The following is a 7,422-nucleotide window of genomic DNA, read 5'->3' on the forward strand; positions in this document are numbered from 1 at the left end:
TGACTGGTCCAGGCAGTCTATTCGGTGATGAGATAGTCGAACAAGGAAAGAACTCCAATCAAGTATTAGAGCAGAGGGAACACTCTGGAAGGGTCCAAAAACAGTGGTATTCCATTAAGGAATGAGATCCCGAGAATGTAGGATCTGGGGAAAGATACCCAACGAGAATGGGATGTTTTCGGCCAGCTATGGAAAAGAGTCCTAAAATGACTAAAGTAATGAACTGATAAGGGAATGTAGACACCCTATTTTGGACTGTCCAGAACAGTTTACTTAAGGATTTTGATTCCCCAATGATGATTATGGTCAAGAACACTCCGAGGCTAATGGTGTGTTTGAGCTTTGAGTGTCCTGAACCTCATTCAGGCCTATGTCAAGCCTTGCCCAGAGCCTTCAAGCCAGAACCAAATGGCCTCAGCAAAACCATACTTGCTTACGCCAGTGCCATGCTGGCATGCGCCGGTCAACTGCCACGTGTCAGTCATCGACTGTTGACTCAGTTGCCACCAGCGCACGCAGGTACAATATAGGCGCACGCCAGTAAAAAGTCGGTCAAACATCACTATTCAACCACGTGCTCGAGACTTTTGTGGCCACCCTGACGTAGTCTACAATCCCCTGATGATTACCATTGTGCAGCCTGCTCCCCCTCTCTCTTACACCACCTTTCAACCCAAGTCCCATGCATTTAATTCATGGAGGCTTCTCTCCTCAACCTAACCACCTTTTAACCCAACTGATCAGCCCTCTCCTCAGTCCACTCCTGGCCTATAATACCCTCTTGCATATAAGGGTTCACAAGGTTAAGACTCATAAAAGAGCATTCAAGCTCTCTCTCTCCTTCTTCTTTGCTTTCTCTCTTCTCCCATCAGTTGGAAGGGGAAGCCAACCCTCTTCCATACACTGATCACACCCCCATACTCATCATCCATCCCCTAAAAACTTCAAGTTCAAAGCTCAAACCTTCCATCAAAGGCCAACAAGAGGTATACCACCTTTTGTTCTATAACCTGTTCTGACCCCTGAAGGGTGCCAGCAGGGTCAAGGCTGGTAATCAATACCAGTCCTGACCCTAAAGCTGATAGCATTTCAAGGATCAAGTATGGTAGTCAATGGCGCATGCCAGTCTGAATGAGCCGTACGCCAGTAATGGTGATACGTGCAACACTGGCGTGGGGATCACTGACCATCAATCTTTCTGTTTTCTTCTATCTTATCACCTTTATGCATGCTAAGAACCAGTTTACTACTTTCTGTATCTTAGAACTGTGTAGTTGCTTATCTGTTATTTCTATTTTAGAGGGCCTCTGGGATCCTTCTGGTCGTGTTCCAGAGCCCAAATCATGCAAAGCCAAGCACTGACCAAATAGTGTAACTGGCGTACGGGGCCTTTGGACTGGCGTACGACAGTTTCAATGGGTCCGGTGGCTGGCCCTTGCATGACATTCGAGTCTTGGCCTCCGTTTATGTACCCCACACTGTTTATGGGGGGTTCTGTTTATTTTACTGCTCTAAAGCCATCTCTGATGCCTGTAACTGCATTTATTCTGCTATATTAATTGCGTGGTTTGTCCTGGGTGTGTACTGGTCCTTCCAGAGCCCAGAGGGTTAAGAAAAAGAGCTGTGAGTTTAGATTTACCGGCGCACACCAGTACACCAGTGGTGCACGCAAGTAGTCCCTATATGCAGTGGCCCAGCCAGTGCATATAGTCTCCCTTTGCGTGCTTCATTCTGAGACAGCGTGCTCCAGTTTGCTTAAAATGCTCGCAGGTGCTTGTTCTCAATCTATTACTATCTGTCTCAAAAAGCATCAATCATCTTTTGTCACATAAATGCAACTTGTTACAGTTTTAATCCCCTTTAACTGCTCCCCCGTCCTAACTGGCTAAAAAATGATTAATGAGAGAAAAATACAAATGTTTTACAAAATGCCTGAATAGAGACCGATTTTCGGATTGGGCGAGAGGGGTGCCATAAAACCCTTCCCCTCTCGTAATCTGGCTCCCGAACCTCAGATATCGAAGGTGACGACGGACCAATCTACGCCTTTTCAAAATCAAATAACGTGGCAAGCGTTTCAAGTTCGGTTCCTTGGGTGTTTCACCACAAAACCCGAGTGGCGACTCTGAATTGTAAGCATTTCACTGCGCTTCCCGGAATAGGGCGCACCCGATTTTTAAGGCTGAAATTGAGAATTTTAGGGTGTGTGCCCACAGTGGCGACTCTGCTGGAGAATCATCGCACTAATCAAAATTTGGCGATCAATACATAAATGAACAATCTTTCAAAAGCCTGTCAAAATAGTACGCTTCGCGCTGCTGAAGAATGGAGTGGTAACATAACAGGATCTCCGCATCCAGCCAATCCGAACTAGGGCTTTTACTATTATTCGCTTGTGTAGTTTTCTCCAAAAAATTTTGGTTAGTAAAAGTGAGCCAAACTTCAAAAGGCATTTTTTTTAAAAAAATATTGCGTTCCTCTCTCCTTCACTACATCAAGACCCATCAAAGTCTCTGCTAACACCAAACCAGCTAAACCTACACGTTTACCAATCTGTTGGGCAAAATCAAGCAACATAGAATCAGCATGGCCAGAGGAAGGGCCCAGTAGATAGTAGTGGAGAAGGCAAATACACAAAGCATGGAAGCACGGTTTCTGTTGAGGAATTTGGCAATAAGCTTCAGCTGTACCAAAACGCTGAAGGATTTCCAACTTTCCGCTCACCATAAAGAACCCAAGAGATGGAATTGAGCTAAATGTAATAAAACTTCAAGCAAGAAGAACGGAAGCGAGGTAAAAGCACAAGGATGAATGCCCTTGGTCTTCTCTTTGATAGAACTTGATTTCGTGTTTCTGAATTTGGAGTAAGGCCTTCAAAAGGTCGCCACGATTGCACAAAAGGTTATGGACAATGAGACCTTCTCTATCCGAATGACCCATAATAGCTACAAATTCTTCAAAGGTGGGACATAACTTTTCCCTTCTAAATCGAAAAACATAAAGAACAGGATCCCACAAGGTGGTGGTTGCACGGAGAAAAGCAAAATTCACAGGAATTTGGCAAAGGGAGAAGACGAAGTCCATACCGAAAGAATTAAAGTGTAAACGGTCTAGGCCATTGAAGGACATCATCCATTGATCAAGAACCAGTTGTGCCATGTGTTAAAAACTGCTATTGACAAACTATCAAAATTCGTAAAAGGCATACTTATAGGCTAGGTTGAGTCCTAGTCTGAATCGGAATCAAATTCAAAATCCACGTCAGTAAAGTCCATTTATCGACCAACAATTTGATATGTCGGCCAAGGGATCTATTCCTTGGCTCGTCAAAATCTAAGCTGACTCAAGTCAGTCCTTGAGAAGAAAAATCAATTCTTCAGCCATTTCAACGATGGATCGGCAGCCGGATCGGCTTATTTACAGAGAAATTCCATGGTTCTGCTCAATTCATCGAATTATGAATTTATGCTAAACAAATGGCACAAATGTAGCATACACGATCAAGTATCAAAGCAAAAGTTTTTTCATATACTCAAAAGCTTTTTACATCACAAGGGGAATCATCCCACATTTCCTAAACGAAACTATACATCAGTTTTCTACCGAACTAACCCATGCAGGCAGAAAAACAGAAAAACAGGAGAAGAGGATGCAGAATCCTCTGGTGGTCCGAATACCAGAGGCCAGCTGAAAAGAAAAAAAAAAAAAAAAAAAGACACCCCAGGGGTAACGTATACCAATGAGGCACCACGACTCAAAAGGATCACCACATGGTCCAGAAAAATCATCATACCGCGTGCAAATGCCACCCTAGGAGCTCCAAGTCATGGAAACAAGCCCCCCATGGGGAAGTCTCTAATCAAACTTCAAGACAAGACCAATGGCAGCACGGTCTCCCTCCACGCACACCGACATAGGCTCTGAAAACGAGCCCAAGTTGGTTAAAACTGGTGCAACACTATCTTCTCAGGAAAATGAAAAACTAATCCTTTTGCTAAAAGAATATAAAGATATTTTTGTCTGGTCTTACGAGGACATGGCTGGAATAGACCCCAAAATTGTTCAACACAAAATTCCTCTCCATCCTGATGCAAAACCTGTTAAACAAAAACTAAGACGTATGCACCCCGATTGGGTCTTAAAGATAAAAGAAGAAGTCACTAAGTAAATCAACGCCGGTTTTCTTATAGTCATCGAATACCCTTAATGGGTAGCTAACATCGTTCCAATACCAAAGAAGACCTATGTAGATTTTCAAGATCTCAATAAGGCCAGTCCGAAGGATGATTTTCCATTGCCACACATAGATGAGCTAGTGGACAACACCGCAGGACATGCATTACCATCTTTCATGGATGGGTTCTCCGGGTATAATCAAAGTCCAATGTCTCCAAAGGATAGAGAGAAGACCACCTTCACCACACCATGGGGAACCTACTGCTACCGAGGAATGCCATTTAGGTTGAAGAACGCTGGAGCCACTTACTAAAGGATGGCGACAACACTGCTGCATGACATGATGCACAAAGAAGTGGAGGTATATGTCGACGATATGATAATTAAATCAAAGGAGAGGGAAGGACACTATAAAGCACTCCGAAAATTCTTTGAGAGGATAGGCAATACAAGTTACGTCTTAATCCTCAAAAATGCACTTTTGGAGTAACCGCTAGAAAGATGCTAGGATTCCTTATCACTCAGAGAGGAATCGAAGTGGACCCTTCCAAGATACAAGCTATCATGGAGATATCACCACCAAAGATAGAGAAGGAAGTAAGGAGCTTTCTAGGAAAGGTGCAGTTCATTAGCAGGTTCATTTCCAAACTCACAGCCACTTGTGAACCTTTCTTCAAGCTTTTGAAGAAAGACACAGATTTTGAGTAGAGCCAAGACTGTCAATAAGCATTCAAGGCAATCAAGGAGTACCTTCATAACCCGCCTGTGTTATCACCACCTATCCCTGGAAAACCATTGATTATGTATCTCTCGGTAACAGACACATCCATGAGATGTATGCTAGCATAAGAAAACAATGTCAAAGTAGAGTGCGCCATATACTACCTCAGTAAAAAGATGATGGACTATGAAACGAGCTACACTCCTTTAGAGAAAACCAGCTGGGGGCTAGTATGGGCCACGAAGAAACTAAGGCACTACTTATTAGCACATCCGGTAGTTCTGGTTTCTCATTTAGACCCAGTCAAATATCTTTTCTAGAAACCAGCACTTATTGGAAAGTTAGCTAGGTGGTTATTGCTGTTAGCAGAGTTCGACCTCAAATACATGACAAGGAAATCAGTAAAAGGAAGGACTGTGGCAGAATTCTTGGCAAATCATCCTATGACAGAGGCTGAAGGCAAAGACTTCATGTTTCCAGACGAAGACATCTTATTTCTCCTAGACGACACTTGGCAGATTTACTTCGATGGAGCATCAAACCAATGTGGATATGGTATAGGGGTATTGCTAGTTTCCCCTAACAGCCTTCATATCCCTCTGTCATATAAACTGAGGTTTGAAGTCACCAAGAACCAAGCTGAGTATGAAGCCTGAATTGCTAGGATGGAGGCAACCCTAGAACTAGGGGCAAAAAGGGTAGATGTCATTGGAGATTCGAACCTAGTGGTGTCCCAAGCAAGAGGAGACTGAAAGGTTAAAGAAGATACACTGAAACTATACCACTATGTGTTGAAAACTCTAATTTCACAATTTGATTCTGTTATCTTCACGCACACTCCACGAGTGAGTTATAGGTTCGTAGATGCATTGGCAACATTGGCCTCCATGGTCGAAATACCCCTGAGGTTCACAATGTGGCTGCTAATGATCGAGCAAAAGGTCAAGCCAGCATGTGAGTGCACTTTCACTGAGGAAGGTTAAGACGATGGAAAACCATGGTATGAGGACGTGAAGAAGTTCCTAGAAGAGGGAGGGAAAGTATCCCTCTGAAGCCATCTCAAAGGATAGGATAGCTCTACGAAGTTTGCCGCCCGATTTGTAGTTTATGGTGGAGCACTGTATCGAAAAGTACACCTGGGCCCCAATCAACTTTGTGTCACAAAAGAAGAAAGCCAGAAGGTTATGGAGGAAATACATGAGGGAATTTGTGGGCCACACATGAGTGAGGCAACAATGGCAAAGAAGATCCGACGTCAAGGATACTACTGGAATACGATGGAGGCCAACGGTGTTGACTATGTTTGCCGATGCTACAAATGCCAAACTCATGCTGATCGCTTACGTATTCCCTCTACGGATCTATATAGCATGACATCCCCTTGGCCATTCTCCACCTAGGGAATAGATGTTATTGGGAGTATAAATCCAAAAGGGAAATACAAGCATCATTTATCCTCATAGCCTTTGACTACTTCACCAAGAGGGTAGAAGCAGCTTCTTATGCTACCCTCAAGGCCACTCATGTGGCCAACTTTATCCGCACCAATATCATCTATCGGTATAGTGTACCTCACGAATTCATATGTGACAATGGATCGCACTTCAAAGGGGCAACAAAGAAACTTTTTGCTGAGTTTAGGATACAGAATCATCGATCATCTACTTATCGGCCTTAAACTAATGGGGCAGTTGAGGTTGCAAACAAAAACATCAAAAGGATTCTGTGGAAAACTACCGACATCTACACGGACTAGCCAGAAATCCTACCTTTGGCACGATGGGGTTATCGAACGACTGAAAGGACTTCAATTAGGGCTACTCCCTAATCCCTGGTCTATGGGATGGACGTTGTCTTGCCTGTCGAACTGGAACTACCCTCACTAAGGGTTTTGGCTGAGACTGAAATGATCGAAGAGGATTGGGTTCAAAATTGCTACGACGAGTTGACATTACTGGATGAAAGAAGGCTGAGAGCATCATACCACGTACAAGGGTATCAACGCTGCATTGCCCAAGCATTCAACAAAATGGTGAAGCCAAGAGACATCAAGGTGGGAGATATGGTACTCAAAGAAATCTGTCGCCACATTTCAGACCCGATAGGCAAGTTTAAACCAAACAGCGGAGGACCCTACTTCATCAAACGCATATTGTCTTGAGGAGCAGCATACATTGCAGATTTAAATGGGATGGAATTCATAACACCAATCAACATCGACAAGCTGAGGAAGTATTACCCCTAAGAGACGCTCGTTGGGCCGAAAATCACAAGGGTGGGCGGACCCAAGCAAAAATTAGAGTAGCCTTCTAGGTTGAAAACTCGCAAGGGCGGCTTAGGCAAAAACTAAGGCATAAATAAAAAGCTCGCTAGACTGAAAACCCGCAAGGGCAGTTTTAGGCAAAATCAAGAGCATAAAAGGAGAGGAAAATACCTGAGTGAACCCTAGCTAAAATGTAAAAAAACAAAAAAACAAACAAATCTCATTTTGAAACTACGTTTATGGCCTGATTCCCTCCATGGGA

This window comes from Rhododendron vialii, chromosome 9a, assembly GCF_030253575.1.
Source record: "Rhododendron vialii isolate Sample 1 chromosome 9a, ASM3025357v1".
NCBI classification, from domain to species: domain Eukaryota; kingdom Viridiplantae; phylum Streptophyta; class Magnoliopsida; order Ericales; family Ericaceae; genus Rhododendron; species Rhododendron vialii.